Source organism: Lissotriton vulgaris, chromosome 7 (assembly GCF_964263255.1).
Source record: "Lissotriton vulgaris chromosome 7, aLisVul1.2, whole genome shotgun sequence".
NCBI classification, from domain to species: Eukaryota; Metazoa; Chordata; class Amphibia; order Caudata; family Salamandridae; genus Lissotriton; species Lissotriton vulgaris.
Window position 1 is genome coordinate 1,038,549,268 of NC_141695.1, and position 17,404 is coordinate 1,038,566,671.

The window sequence follows — 17,404 nt, forward strand, 5'->3', positions numbered from 1 at the left end:
AACATCAAAACAGGTGACATATAGTGGCATTTTTAAACGTGTCAGTCTTTGAGTTATGCAGATCAGAACCCCTGTCTCTTTCTAGGTGAAAAATAATACAATGAGGTAAGCACTCGCAGAGCGCATCCGTGTGGGACCTTACATTAGGAGTTTAAATATGGGCCTGGAAAATTAACCATTCACCCTTCCAAGGACGACAACCTGAGTACCATTAGTTTTGGGTAACAATGGCACCTGCCTAAAGCTGCAGAACTATAGTTTAAAGTAATATTAAGTTTTTATTCTGTCATATCTATCGCTTCACACCAATCAGCCGGAGAAGCCAAGTTTTTGGAAGGACGTGTAGGATCCTCCTCTCCCTTGCCTGTAGTATCAGCAGGGCCAGAGGTTCCTTCACATTCTTCACTCTTTCAGCAGGGCCAGAGGTTCCTGCACATTCTTCACTCTTTCAGCTTTTTGGGGAATTGGTGCAGTGCCCATGAGCCAACTTGGAATTCGGCATGCGTTCAATCTGTGGCGAGATCACACCATGAGAAGGCTGACCGCGTCTGTGGAAGCTACGGCTTCCTTTGTATTCTTCTAAGCTCATTCCAATAACCCAGATCCCACATAAGTGCAGCCACAACTACTACCCTTTACAGCTTTTAAGTGAGATGACATGTCCCCCGGGGGTATCTTTTGAAGGAGGCACAGAACATGGAGCCCTGGGAAGGAAGTGGTTTTCCGTGTCTGCAGCGTGCAGCGTGCACAGAGGAGAAGGAACATACTTTAGTATTAGCAAAGTGGTGGAAGGAAAGAAAGAGCTGGGATAATCGCTCAATTAGCTCAGAAATACCTCTATAGCTATTCACCAATTACGAGCCTGCACTCCAGGGACTTACTTTTGTAATCTGTATCACATTGGCCCAAAAGATCTTGACGCGCCTGCTTTTGATCTGTTTATATAACAAATAGAATTTTACTTTGCAAAGTAAAAGCAGCGATAATTGCCTCTTGAAAGCTACAGTATTCCTAGCAGAGCCTGAAAAAAAGTAGTTAGATCGTATGGCTTTTAAATGACAAAACGTTATATTATTTTAGAGTTGCACTTGCAGGTTTTCGTTGGTCTCTGTGTCATCAGTCATTATCCAAGTGCAGTTCTTAGGTAAACTTCTGCAGTGCAGCTCTGAAATGTAAGTTTCTATTCAACAAAAACATACATTATCGCACCTTTTTATGTTGTAACATCTGCAGAATGGGAGTCTCCGTAACGCTTCTAACATTGAGTTTCTTATTTATTCATGGCTTTTATATTAAAAATATCTTACACCAGAGAAGCCAAGTGGCTTGGGAAAGGCACTGGCAGCGAGCTTTAAATGTAATTTAAAAAAATTTAAACACACACTATTGTCAGTCATACCCAAAAAGAAGACTCTAAGTTCAAGCTACATGCTATAAGAGGGGTAGGAGAAAATGACAGAGATGGACAATGCATAATTCGTAAAAAAAGAGAATCAGCATTTGCAATGCAATAGGTCTCGCATTACTGAAAGTTTGAGCTTTTGGCGTTCCTAATAATAAAGCAACCCCAATATCTCAAACTTTCTGGAATGCAAGAGTTGTTGCATTGCAAATGGATCACGGCACTCGCAATGCAGTAGTTCTCACATTACTATGTATATCATTTTAAACAATAAAACAAATATTTAGAGGTTTTATTTCACTGTAGTTCACTTTAAAATGATCAATAATTAATGTCTAGTTTCTATATGCTAATTAAATTAACACAAATTGATTTTGATTGATACCATTGGTCATATTTTAAAACTTTTATATTAACTTGTTAAAAGACTTGATGTACAAGCGTTGTGTAACATTTTACTGATGATTTTATATAATTAAAAAAACAACTGTAAACAATGTTATTTATTTTCAGTTTTTTTAAAGGGCAACTCAAACGAATATTTATTGGTACACTTTACAAAAGAAGTGGGAATGGGTTAAGCGCTTACATATAACCAACAAGTAACCAATGAAGAGTTAAAAGTTGTAAAGTGATGAAAACAGTTCAAATTAAAAAAATAAATGAAAATGAACATAGACGGACATGCAACTTTGCAGTATTTCAATAAAAGACAATGTAAATTGAGTGACTAAATCTTCCATAGTTGGTACAGCTAAATAATGATATTGTGAGAACACGGCTATACCACCAGCAGTGATCAGAATGTGCTGCACAGAGTCATGAGCTACATACATGACTGCCTAAGAATAATTTTTCATCTGACAGGGCCAACCTACTGCGCCCTCTGTGTCCAAAAGTAATTGAGCACAAATTGAAGCAACTGATGAGATATAAAGGTATTTCACTGTCTTATGAAGTCCACAAAAAAGTGGTTTGTCACTTTATTTAGCATATGCTTGGGTCAAACTAGTGTCAACAGTAAATAAAAGAAACTAAGTGATAAAAATACATAAATCTAAAGGAGATGCAAATGAAAATGTACTGTACAAATTCTAAATTTCAATGAATGTCAGAAAAATTAAAACCAGAGAGGCCATCAAGTCATTATACCTCAGAAGGCAATTTGTAGCAGCAGTTAAGCATAAAAATCACAAGAAGGCAATAGAAAAGGGGTAACCGTCGGGGGAAAGCATGCATATAAATCAAACCTGTTAAAAATAATACAAGACAAAAAACAATTAATGAACCCAGGGTTCAACAGGTAAGTTAAAGGGATCCATGCAGACAAACCTCTTCACAAACAATTCTCTTTTAGACCAGGAGAAAAGACAGCCACTTACTGTTGTGCCAGTTTGTCAATTAAACCTGCTTACTATTGAATATCTTGCTTCCATTCAGAGAACCTTGGCGACAGGATTACGAAATGGTGAACATTTTTTCAAATTCCTAATACACCACACAGCGCGGACATGTGTGATGACAGCAAGCACTGAGAAACTCAGTGTGGCATTATGTAAGGAAGGACTGGAGCAGGGATGAGATACGCAGTACGATATCTTGCGAGGAAATAGTAGGGTCGTGGAAATGTGCAGTGAGTCACGAAGAAGCAGCAGGACTCGGAAATGGACAGAGTGGCATTATGTGAGTAAACATAGAGACTGTAAGCCCACAGTGTGGCATCATATAAGGAAGCAGCAGGGGCCAGGAAAAGCATAGTGTGGCATCATGTGAAGAAGCAGCAGGGACTAAGAAAAGTACAGTGTGGCTTAAAGCAAGGAAATAGGTACAAATAAAAACAAGTTGACACTTTTCATGCTGTGGCTTATATGTCCGTGCTCCTATCACCCGCTCCAGAATGCAGGGAATACACTAAAAACGTATAAAAGTACAGTACAGTAGTATAAAAAGACTTACCTCGCAACATGGGGTCTATGCTCTAGAAAACGGCCTAAATGTAGTTATAACAATGCTGATAGCCTTGTGTGTGAAGTCTATCTTCTAAAAAATGGCCTTGATATAGTAACAATGATGCTGATAGCATTGTGTGTGTGGTTTAAAGTAAAGTGTGTGTTCGACTGCTCTTTCCGAGGCTGTCGTAAATAATAAAAATATAACACACATAAGGCAGACACATTTTTTTGCATTCTAAGAAAACGGAAAGAGATTAGATAATAAAATACATTTACCTCTACATCGTGTTAATACAATTTAAACAGAAATCTGAATGAAAGAACAATAAAACAAATCTCTTCTGCAGTGTTGAAATGCACTTTAAAAAGAATGAGTTGCTTTAAAAGGGTTGCAGGAAAGGAACAGAGTGCCATGCCTGCTACACCAATACTGAAAAAGACATTAACTCAAAAATAGTGTCCACTGCCAGTAAATTAAATATACTGAGTAACAACACATGTAAAAGGGCCAGTCCTCGTGAGAGGTAACAACTGTAGAGAGGGAGTTACTAAGGAGGGACTAATAAGCCTATTAACAAATCAAAAGCCAATATTTACAAAGGAAAATGACCAAAGGCAATTAAAAAGATGGGTTGAGTTTCAAGTCCATACTTGAATACAGCATGTCTCGAAGAGACTGCTCAAGCGCTTCCTAGGCGAGACCTAAAAAGTGTGCCAGTACTCAAAGCTCTGCGGAAAAGCCTAAAGTCGAAGAAATTAAATGTTGGCGAGCCCAGTACCAATACCATTTAGTCTTGATCCACCTCATGCCTCTTTCCACATCCACACACTCCCTTTCCCTTTATCTCACTCTTGCATGTTCCTGTTTTCTCCCTTTATGGAGGGTTTTCAGTCTTATTCTTACTCCATCTTTCTGCTTGCTTGTTTTCCCTCTCTTGCTCTCTGTAAATGTCTAATGCAGAAAAAGAAGTGCCGGTGGCCCCCATTGGAAACCACCAGCTCAAATTAAGCACTGGAGACGGGAAAGAAAAGAGGCTCAGGAAACGTGTTTTTCTTGATTAGTTTGCGATGTGGGGAGCTAGAAAGCAAAAGAATTAGGTGAGATGGGGATAGGACAATGTTGGCATCTTAGATTCTGAGAGCATTTGATAATAAAGGAACACCTTTAGAAAATATTCCAGTTGAAGAATTAGAATATCCTGATATTTTTAGTGTGGAGTGGAGCTGTGCTGGTTGATGTTTGAGGGTTGTGATTGTTAAGCAAGCAAGATTAAGTTTATTTCTTGCCTCCAAGGGTTGGCAAAGAAGCTCTCTTAATACTAGAGTTACCTGGCTATATATGTTGAGCCAAAGATGATCCCAGCTGATGAGTAGTATTGCTTTCAGGTATGCAAAGGGATTTTTGCGTGTTCCAACAAGTAGGGCATTTCCATTATCAATTTTGGCATTTGCAATAGCTTGGACAATGGTGCCGAAATCTGTTGGATTTAGAAGTTGTAGTAGGAGTTTGAAACGTTGCAAAAAGGAGTCTTATAATCAAGCTGATTTAATTGTGTGCTTGATGCGTGTTTTAATCAAGCAGTGTGTGTTGGTTAAAAAAAACAAGTGATTTCAATTCTTTAACCATTCATTTTATTTTTTTTCAACAAAGCAATTTTTATTTACTTTTTGGTGATATTCTTGATCAATGCCAATCCTCTTCTGAGGTGGGTTCCAAGAAAGTTGCATTTCACCTGCTATTGGACCGGATCATGTTTCCATAAATAGAAGTGCTTGAGTAGCTCTTTCTGGGATGTTAGTCATTTCCAAGATATCAGTGTTAGCTGATTATGGGCATACGTGGATTAGCCCGAGACGGCCTTGCACAAATTCGGCACCTTTTGCTCAGGGTTCTTTGATGCTGACTCTTAATCTCTGAGTGTTCTCTCATTCAGGTATGTGTTTTAGTGCTTGTTTACACTTAGCAATGCATATTGTCATGACCCTCTCCAACTGCACCTTTACTCTCTACAATTCTACCAAGTTGATAAAAACCATGTCCATAAAGTGGTTTTCAATCTTGGCGCGTCTACCGGTCTAGAAACATTTCCCTTGTTCAGGCCCACCTATTCTACCACTCAAACAGAACTAAGAGGTCCTGAACTGTAATATGTTAACTCCCTTGTTTCAGTTTTTCCGCCTTCAAGCTAAATAAGTGGTCTACGGTGTAACTGGTAACTGATAGTCAAATATTCTAAATGTATTCATTTATTCAACAAAAAGGTTTTAAGTGCAATGATGTGGCTTTCAGTTCATTCAGAACACTAACAGAAGAGAAGTAATAAAGCTGATGGGTCCAAGAGGAAGTTGGAGTCTAAATGGGCAAAAGGAATCTCTTGTCCTGTGAGAGATGCACAACAGCCTATGGAGAGAAAGGGCTCCATTATTGTAACAGACGGTGGACCAAGGAACCCAAGGGCAATCAAGCGCTTGCACAGGGAAGCTGCATGATGCCTGTACAAACATTATACCATACTCCCACCATATCAGTCATGAAGGAAATTGGGTTAATAGTTGGGTGGGATGTCAGGCCTGTGAAAGTAATAGGTCCACAATTTACCCTTACTGGGAGCCAAGCCCCCCATTGTAGCGCTTGTAGGGTAGTGGAGCAAAGCAGTCCGAGGCCTACTCAGGGTAGGTGGTGTGGGCTAATAATCACCATTCACTGGCACATAATAATATTGCTCGAGAAATAATTATCAAGTCAGTGATTTTGCTTTAGAAAAAGGAAAAGTACATTCCTAAGATGGACTACTAAATACTAAGCATTAATTTACAAATGTATACATACCGCAGAATGAAAATATCTTGGATGGCATTAAGAAATCTGATTTAACCACCACCATTGTAGTTCCAGTGAAAACGCACAAAACAGCCTCTCTCTCCCAAGTGCAAGAGTTTTTAAAAGTGGGTCGAAGTTTCCTAGAAGCCAGACATCCCTAGCCAATTCTAGGGTGCCACATCACATCTCTACTATTGTCCCAACCCTGCTGAACAGCCTGCTGGAACAGTTCAAGATGGTGCCATCCAGAGGTCACTGGCTACATGTTCTCTTGAAGCCTCAGCTCCCACCCTTACTGACACCTCTGCCAGGGCCTTTCCCACCACAACCTCTAAGAGAAGCTTCTCCTGTGTTGTCTTTAGTTGTCTGGCTCCCTCCTTTAAGTGACCCTGGGCTGTCCCAAGCCCTTTTACAATGTGACAGCTAATTAACATAATCACATTTTCTTCCCCATGCCTTCCACCGTTATTGTACCTTTTGTGTGGGGAGGTCTTTGTTCCCTCTGCTGGGAGTATATTAATCTAACCTGGCTCAGCAGGGTGACAAAAAGCCTTGGCTCTGATGTGAACAGAGCCGGGGAAATATGAAAATCCTAGACGACCTATAAAGTGTACATGCATGATCTTGGGACATGCGTATCTTAACTGAGCACACACCACCTCGGTTTCTTACCTCACAAGACTTTGTAGGCCTAAGGGGAGCAAAACTGTCCTCTTATGCACATTTCTCCCTATATGTATTATAAAGTATCACTACAGACAAAATATTAAACCATATTGACTTTACCTAGGAGTGCCCACTAATAGTCAAGGTTGCATATACATTTGTGCATTCAGTCATGGTGGGAAGTTTACTTTCCATGGTGCTGTCTACCCTAAAACATGTAATCAATACCGCCTGTATTTCCAGCTAAAAATAATAACATTGTGCCATCAGGCAAGTAGCTCTTATGCGCTCAGTTAAACTGAGGTTTCTCCTTTTCTGTCCACCACTTTGTACGCCATTCATAAATATCACCCGTAGCCAGACAGCAACAGGAAGCAATCCGCTCTAAGCAGATCTTTGTAAGTAGTATTGAGTAATGGCTGAAGTAATGGTTGGACCGGCTACAGACACAAACGTAAGCAAAGTGGCGTGTGGTTTGTTTATCCCCAAGTGTACACTTGCCAACATTATAAAACCACCATATGATGTATCGCCCCTGGCAGCCTTAATAGCAGGGGCGCAGTAATTCAAACCAGAGGGGGCGTGCCAACAGAGCCTTTAGGGGACTCTTAATGCACCGTAGAACAGACAAATCCAGCCTCGTGTGGTCTGCTGGAGGAGGCGTGTTTCTAAAGGACCCGTGTATGCTCTGCTGGGCGTTCCCACCAATCTAACGTTTAGAGCGCATTCTGAATTATGAACATTTAATGTTACTGCATTTCATTCAAAATTTGCATTTCCAAAATCGCTCAGAACATAGTAATTTATCCCTCGAGGGGTACTTGTTTCTAATGGCAGTCCTCCCTCAATGACGCAACCGTGTAGGAGCACCACTGGATCATTGCATGCTAAAGGTGGAGGTGCAACTCTACAACGCATGCGAAGTCTGACCAATGCGCAGCGTGGGAGTGACCGTGTCCGCTCCTCAGTTTTTATTTTCACCAGTATGGACAGACTGACTCAAGGACTTACCGGTCCTCAGAGTCCTCTAAACTTCTCTCACACATCAGGAGTTCAGAATCTGTTCCAGTTTTTGTCTCACCTCCTGGCTCGCCTGGTAACAGATTTTCATTGTTGATAAGTAGTTGAATCTTCTAAAGCAAGTAGAATATGTGCACAAATTTGGTATCAAAGAACCCCATTTAATCTGTGGTGTGGCCCCGTAGTGTGCATATCCATAGAGGGATGCCCACCTCAGCGGGTGGCTCTGGAGTGCACTTTACCCGGTAGCCTCATTTGAAATTGAATGGAGCTCAGTTGTGACCCACCATGGGTAAAGCTTCTGCTCATCACAGGAGATGGTTGAGTTAATGCAATTTATTTTAGCCATGTGGAGAAATATGATACATTCCATACTGTAGGTGTTTGACAGTGCCTTTTTAAGCTCCTGCAGACATTTATTGCCCTATTTCCAAGTGTAGAGAGGGATAGCCCAATCCACACATGATTGAGGTTTATTCCTAAATTATTTCACAAAATCCGCTTTGGTAATCCCCTTGACTCCTGCCATCTTCATCTCCTGAATCTCCTCAGCATCATTCGTCTTGTATTAATATATTTTAGATGTTTCAAACCTGGGTCTTTTTCCGCACTGCTCTTTATGTACCTGGAAGGAGGATTTGGATGACAATGTGGGAGCAGTGATCGGTTTACCCGTATACAATGGAAATACAGAGGTTTTAATTTTAGAGTACACTTCATGATTCTCCTTAAAAGCATAACATATTAAAGTATTTACTCTGTTACTCTCTCAGAGAAGGGAGCTCCTTGCATAGTGCTTGTGATAGCCCTTGGGACATATCACATGTATTCTGCTGTACAACCTCAAATGCAAAATATCTATCCATATATACCCTAAATTAGGCATGGGTCAGTAGCCCCAACAATTGTGGCATGATGTGTGGAGCGGCCTCACAGAGTTCTGTTCACGCATTGACCAAGACTTACCAGGTGGCTGTAGGGGCCAGAGCAGGAAACTGAAAACGTTTACAAGTTCCTCAACTACTTTCTGCAGCCCCAGTTTTATAGTGGAGGAAGGCACTGCTCTCCAATCGATGCACACCATGTGATCTAAAACCGCACATTACTAATTTGCATTGCTTAGGAAGGCCGGAAACAATGTGACAGACTTTATTGATTGATCCCTTTGTCATTTATGTATGATTTTTTTGTTTTGTGTATTTACTGTGATATGATGGATTTCTCTCTCTTCTTATGCTCAATATAAAAACATTACTAACGTGCACCTTGTACTGTTGTGGGTTAACGTACAACCCTAGACAGACACACAGCTGGTGGAGACTACAAAATATACGCTAATGTGTGTGTGGATGGATTGTGGATTTCTGGGGAGGTGATCCTGAGACCGCTGACACCACAACAAAAACTTGGAAGAAAAATACATTGTGATGTTCTGAAACCAAAGCTAAATAGGCGTTTTCGTTTTCGGTAGGGAAACTATTGCATGTGCCTTTCAAGAATTGACTTTGGTGGGCAGGTGCAGTGAGGACTAAGTTCCAGTTCTGATTGGCCATGTGTTCATTTTCCTGTGCAGACATTATTTCCACAAACAGATCTACAGTCAGTCCCTCTGTGATATCAATGGTGATCAATGCGCTCGTACTAGGTCATTTGAACACGCAACTGGCCTGCAGTATGGCTGGGCATGCACCTCGTTTTATACAACGAGTCCACTGAAATATAACCCTATATAAATACATTCCACCTTTTATACCAACATACCCCATATAAGTACATTCCACCTGGATACCTTTTATACCAATATACCCCATATAAGTACATTCCACCTGGAGACCTTTTATACCAATATACCCGATATAAGTACATTCCACCTGGACACCTTTTATACCAACATACCCCATATAAGTGCATTTCACCTGGAGACCTTTTATACCAATATACCCGATATAAGTACATTTCACCTGGAGACCTTTTATACCAATATACCCGATATAAGTACATTTCACCTGGAGACCTTTTATACCAATATACCCGATATAAGTACATTTCACCTGGAGACCTTTTATACCAATATACCCGATATAAGTACATTTCACCTGGAGACCTTTTATACCAATATACCCTCTATAAGTACATTTCACCTGGAGACCTTTTATACCAATATACCCTCTATAAGTACATTTCACCTGGAGACCTTTTATACCAATATATCCTCTATAAGTACATTTCACCTGGAGACCTTTTATACCAATATACCATCTATAAGTACATTTCACCTGGAGACCTTTTATACCAATGTACCCTCTATAAGTACATTTCACCTGGAGACCTTTTATACCAATGTACCCTCTATAAGTACATTTCACCTGGAGACCTTTTATACCAATGTACCCTCTATAAGTACATTTCACCTGGAGACCTTTTATACCAATGTACCCTCTATAAGTACATTTCACCTGGAGACCTTTTATACCAATGTACCCTCTATAAGTACATTTCACCTGGAGACCTTTTATACCAATGTACCCTCTATAAGTACATTTCACCTGGAGACCTTTTATACCAATGTGCCCTCTATAAGTACATTTCACCTGGAGACCTTTTATACCAATATACCCTCTATAAGTACATTTCACCTGGAGACCTTTTATACCAATGTACCCTCTATAAGTACATTTCACCTGGAGACCTTTTATACCAATGTACCCTCTATAAGTACATTTCACCTGGAGACCTTTTATACCAATGTACCCTCTATAAGTACATTTCACCTGGAGACCTTTTATACCAATGTACCCTCTATAAGTACATTTCACCTGGAGACCTTTTATACCAATGTACCCTCTATAAGTACATTTCACCTGGAGACCTTTTATACCAATGTACCCTCTATAAGTACATTGTACCCTCTATAAGTACATTTCACCTGGAGACCTTTTATACCAATGTACCCTCTATAAGTACATTTCACCTGGAGACCTTTTATACCAATGTACCCTCTATAAGTACATTTCACCTGGAGACCTTTTATACCAATGTACCCTCTATAAGTACATTTCACCTGGAGACCTTTTATACCAATGTACCCTCTATAAGTACATTTCACCTGGAGACCTTTTATACCAATGTACCCTCTATAAGTACATTTCACCTGGAGACCTTTTATACCAATGTACCCTCTATAAGTACATTTCACCTGGAGACCTTTTATACCAATGTACCCTCTATAAGTACATTTCACCTGGAGACCTTTTATACCAATGTACCCTCTATAAGTACATTTCACCTGGAGACCTTTTATACCAATGTACCCTCTATAAGTACATTGTACCCTCTATAAGTACATTTCACCTGGAGACCTTTTATACCAATGTACCCTCTATAAGTACATTTCACCTGGAGACCTTTTATACCAATGTACCCTCTATAAGTACATTTCACCTGGAGACCTTTTATACCAATGTACCCTCTATAAGTACATTTCACCTGGAGACCTTTTATACCAATATACCCTCTATAAGTACATTTCACCTGGAGACCTTTTATACCAATGTACCCTCTATAAGTACATTTCACCTGGATACAGTTTTCCATGGTGCTTCCATCTAAAACAGCATGTATGGGATTTCTGAGGATTTTGAGAATAAGGTAAACGTCAGTAGTAATATGGTGAGAGCAGTAATTAATTTGTGAAAATAAAAAATAAAATAATACTAAGTGCCGGGTTCCTCGTCTGGAGTTTGCACCACACATTGCCACTGGACTTACTTAACTACTAACCATTTCAGACTGTTTGAGGCCGCCAAAGCTCCCAGAATGACTTGGGTGGGGGGTATTAGTTGTTGTTAATATCCATTGAATTAACAAACAACTGTTTTTTTGCTCATCTTTAAATTATACAAACATGGCAGCTGTCATTATTGCAGGTTCAGGAAATTAAGTGCCGGTGCCAAGCACTGGGTGGCACATGTATATGTTTGTTTATCTCAATGGCAAAACATTGACGCTCTCCTCTCACTTTTTTCATCATTATGCTGCATCTCTTTGATTGCTTATGCGTCCTTTTCCCTATTGTTACCATTCATCGAACCTTTTATCCACTTTTGGCACATGCTATTCAGCCCCCTTGGTTTATTTATGCATGTATTTCTCCGGTGCTGTTTGCCTTTGACCCTCAGTCATACCAAATGAAGTTTGACAAGAGAAACGATATTTTGCAGGAACTTTCCAAAGCATGCATTTTTTGTAAAATGAAACATCGATGATCTCACAATGATTTTGGGATAATTTTGTTGGATCATCTCTGTGCAATGGTGGCACATCTGAGTCCTTTCCAAGCGTTTGAGCAGTTCTTGAAATCAATGAAGAGGGTCTGCACCACATGGCCTTTCACTCCATAAGGCTCTGAACAACGATATCAACCTTAATTGAGGTAAATAGTACTTCTGCTACATGTGAAACAAGCATTGGCAAAGCCAATAGGTCTCGCCTACATGATCTATTTAATGTGCCAATGGATGTTTAGCAATCCTGTGCAACTCTTTTGCAGCCTGGCTAAAACAAAGCGAAAAAAAGAAAATATACAATCCACTTGATTTTGTAGGTGTGCACATGCGTCGAACAGGCATGTGTGTGCCTACAAAATGGCACAGGCTTTGCTTTTTATTTACCAATCTGAGATGGATCAGTAGATAAAGAATAGGAGCATCAAAGTGCTTGTAAACTGAGCGAGAGAAGTTGTGTGAGTGAAGCAACACAGAGGGTGGGAAGTGAAGCAGCACCGTGGATGGGGAGTGAGGGGGGGTATGTAGCAACAGTACAGTAGACAGGTGGAAAAGAGCATGAAGAAGAGAATACGTGCAAAAGAGCAACATAGAGGATGAGGTAGAAGCATATGCTACAGAGAGACGGCGCAACATAAGTGCGGTTGGGAATTGCTCCACATGAGTGTTTGGGGGTAGAAAAGCACAAGAGAGAGAGAGCTGGAAAACACATGCACACTCATGCGGTGCTTAAGAAAGGCAAAGAGTTACCTAAATGCAAGCAGAGGAAGCATAGAAGCCAGCCAATCAAAGACATGGTACAGAGTCTATGCTTCATAAGAGTGACAGACACAAGCTGGGTAGGCTGAAACAAGGTACACCATCCAAAACAAAGAGCAAGTAAGATTGACAATAATGCCACAGTAATGATTGGGCGGACTGCAAACCCCTGTGCGTTCTTTGTAAGCCCACAATCTCTTTCACAACCAGAGAACTTGCACTATCAGGGTTGCCTCGAGCTATAAGTAGTAAGGGCAATATTTGTTCCTTTCATTAATTTTAACCTGTGATTTCCGAGATATCCAATTGCTGTACAGTACATAAAAGCACCTGGTGATATAAGCCTAAAAAGCAAGCGAGGGGTCTTTATTGTCTTCCAAGAATGCATGTTATATTTGAATATATCAATTCAATGTATACACTTGACCATTTCAACGAAATGGCAGATAACTTCTACGTTCGGCTTTCCAGCTGCAAACCTTTCACAGAAACAAATCAGTGTTGGTATTATTGCAGAATGGAGCGCAGCCCTCTATGGTGCGATCCCTTAAACTTATAAAACAGCCGAAACATCTGTGTTTGTTTGAAATGTTATTTAAGGTTTCCCCTGCGAGAGCAGCCATGTTGATTTCTTTTACATTTTGTTTGCTTTTTTTTGTCTTTGTGGGTGCTTGAGGATGGGCTGAAAGTAAGGATTGGCCACGCAAGAACTCAGTACGTTTTCCTGAAAATCGGTGACAACTTCATATAAAGCACAACAGAGCACCACTGCTGTTCAGGTTCATGTAATTGTCTCCTTATGTTTGCACGTGGTTTTCATTAAAGCACAGCAGCAACTTTTAAAGAGAGGTCAGTCACTGAAGGCATCAGAAGAGCAGGTCACTTGGAAATTAGTCTTGTAAAAGTAGGAAAAAAAGATTGTATTTTAGTTTCACATGTCCTGTAGGAACTGGTAATACTCTGCATTCGTTTGAATGGATGGGACGTTCTATGCACGAACTGGAAGAGAACTGTAGAGTGTTACAATCAGAAGTCCCACATGGTGCGAATAGCTACATGGTTATTGCTGAGAAGGCAACTCATGACCAGATGTGCAAAACGTGCTGATTAGGAATTTGTGTCTTAAAAAAAAGTGTTTTGCGTGGCACCAACCCTATTTTAGAAGGCGGTAAAGGTTTACCTACTCCTAAAACGTGTTTGTGACTGGATGTCGTTCGAAGGGGTGTGTTTTGGTTGTCCCTTCTAAGTACCAAATCAGTACCAAAACCTTACCATCGCCTACCTCACCTCGGCTAGGAATATGGGCATATGATATGAGCTTAGCCTTATCACACCTATTAATGCGATTTGCACATGTGTTTTGTTTGCATATATACTGTTCACATAATTGTATTCATTCTATTATATACCTCATATCTGTTTTTCCTATAATGTCAACACTTGTGTTGGTTATCTATTCTGATGTTAAGCGCTCTGATACCCACGGGTCTTGTTCGCGCTATATAAAACTCTACAATAAAAATAAAAATAATAATCAATGGTTTACAACCAGAATTACATGCACAAACCATTGACAAGTTATCAGCTCCTAAATTAGGGTGGTAACTCATTTGGAAAAAAGTAAGGGGTCCTTTTTGAATTCCTTCTTCTTGTGGATTGTTTGAACATTTCTAGTGGAGTAGCCAGTGATCCAGTTGAAAATTGCCAACCATTAGAGAATTTTTTTTAAAATCAAAACCTTTCCTTTTTAAAAGCAGCCTATATCATTTAAGAAAACCGAGCTGCATTAAAAAAATCTTTATTTAAATACTATCACATATATGGTGGTTTCCTGACCTTTGCAGGCCACCATTTCTTTGATTGTATCTAATCATAGTGAGACACAAATTGTGACCTATGAGACGAATATTAATTAAGTAGGACGAATTGTGACCCACTCTGATTTGGAATTTAAGAATTGATCTATTAGGACATAGGTCAGTTTGTAAAATCAATACTGGTTGTAAGTTGCGATCAGTTCTTGAGACCAGTGCAATGATACATTCGGCCCACAGATGGGTATTGCACCTATTATCAAGCTCTATGTGGAACCTCAGTTTTAGGGCCTTCTTTAGGGTTTGGTGTATGGGGATCCTCTGTCACAAACACAGTGGATCTTATGTCCTCTGTATTACAAGTGCCTTTTAACCTATGGCACCTGTAATATGGCGAACAGGATATCTTGTCCTGTTTTGACAGAGTATCCCATCCACCAATCTCTATATAAGGCCCTTTGAGCATGTTTCCTGATTCACAAGCAGATTTCTCCGATTGCCTGAATCCTATGTTTGGAGCAGATCGAATACTTTCGTGGAATTGCCCCAGAATTCCAGAAGTTGTCATGGGAATCACCGATTCTTATAGATTTACAAGAGCGAACGCACGGTAAACCTTAAATTCAACAGTATGAACGTGGCCCCAAGCTATAGTACCTGGTACTATGCATCAGTGTGGTAGGGTTGACGAAGTAACATGGTATGGAAAGATATTTTATGTGGTTAGAAAGCAGCTTTTCGTGGGACAATATGACATTATTACCTAGCTATTCTGGCATTTTAGCATCCGGATATAAAAGAATCTCGCGTAATTTTCTCCTGGAAAAAATTATACACATTCAGCAGGTCCTTTTACAATTGTTATTCACCAACAATAATCATTCTGTTTACATGAAAAATAACACCTTTTAACTCAGGTCTTTTTCTACCTCTCAGGGAAAATAGATGAATATTTCCTTTGTTACACGTAGCAGAAAACATGCATAAACGTACACAGTACATATGCACAATTCTTGTAATAAATGGTGTGCCTAATTTATTCGGTGGATCTCAGTTATGTTATAAAACATATCTTTGATGTCAGGTTTCCCATCTGTTCATTATGAAAGGTTTCTTTAAAGACCTATTTCAATTAGGAAACAGCCCAGCAGAAAAAACGGAGTAATTTTTTATTCTGCATTGAGGAATCTCGCCCTTAGGCATGTTCGAATTCCAGACTCTGTACATTAAAAAGAGACGCAGCATGTTTGTCTGAATGCCTTCTTAAAATAGCTATTCTAAGAACCGTGTCTGTGATGTAAACACGAATGTGCATGCAAAGTGAAACCAAACAGTTTCACAACCAACAATGAATTCATCTTTCTAACTTGTTGCATCACATGTAAGTACATAAGGATGCTGCAGACATCAGCCCTACTTCCGGTCGCATCCATTGGCGATGTTTACACGAGCTTCTCAAAGGGTCATCTCCTTAGTTCCCAGAATTCAGTGGTCAAAAGGTAGCATGTTAACTTTTGCAAAGTGAAAGTCGCCGCTTTCATTGTTGTCTGTTGCACTAAGCTTGTAATGATATTAATAACGTTTTGCTCTGTTTGGATTAGAAACAAAAACATTTTGCTAAATATGCAGCTTATTGTGGATTATGGGGAAAGTGCAACAAAGTCCTGTTTTGGAAAAGTCCCAGTTGCAGAATTGAATATTATGAGAGGTCCTGCCCTAGACAACACTATCTGGCACCACAACAGAGGCAAAATAAAAATGAATTGACAAGTGTTGTGCTACATAAAAAAAATAATTTGACATAACATTTAAACCTTTGGGAAAGCATCAGGTGCATGAACTGTGTGTTGGAGGAGACTTTTTCTATTAGTTAATGGAAATGTGCCCCATTCAAGCAGTCTTCATAGAGATTTGGTGCTTGATCCCGCACGTGCTAAAAGGAATTCATCCTGCCCCGCCCATGCAAAAACTCTTTATAGATGTATTTGACTCTGGGCACTTTAACTTTCACTTTTATTTCCTGAAAGATGTACATCTACCCCTGAGCCCATTTTCTCAAATTGAGTTTCCCGTTGGAAGGTTACCCAGGCTTCATAGATTTCTGTTGAGCGCCTTCTGAAATATTCCATAGGGTACTTTCCTCCTTCACTGGGAAGAAAAACTGTGCAAAAGTGCCCTTTTAAGGCAGTTTATGGTATGTGTTAAAATGTACATTCAGTGACCACAGAAATACTGTTTTTGCACTGGTTTTTGGAATGTGCGGTGTGCCTTTCCCTTGTTGGTATATTAGTATTTAATGAAGTGGGAAAAAATGTACATATAAAACTTAAGGCGGCATATAAGATCATGAAATGTATGCGGGGAAGTCCTTGTGCAGAGTCACAGGATGTGTGGAGTAGATTTGGCATCAGGTGTTTCGGTTTTTGGTGCAGGAACGTGGATGCAGGCATGATGATTTTTGTGATGGTGTAGTGTGGAATAGTTGAGCATTTTGGGGGGGCTCCTTTGGGATCTTGTCTGTGCGACTCAGGATTGTATTGTTATTCAACATACAACATCATTCGCTGGGATCTTCCTAAAGAAGGTATCTGCGCCACCTCCCCTTATGCAGTGCACAGACCCTACACCAAGCTTGAGATAATCTGGACTATTTTTTAAAGGGATGCCCTAGGCTTGGTGCTCTTAAA

The 17,404-nt window shown here is 40.0% G+C and overlaps 1 protein-coding gene across 1 annotated transcript in view; it reads left to right on the top strand.

The window, feature by feature from the left end:
* Nucleotides 1-17,404, top strand: part of LOC147702887 (collagen alpha-1(XXIII) chain-like) — a 798,364-nt gene that overhangs the window by 518,232 nt on the left and 262,728 nt on the right. The gene's annotated exons all lie outside the window — the stretch shown is intronic.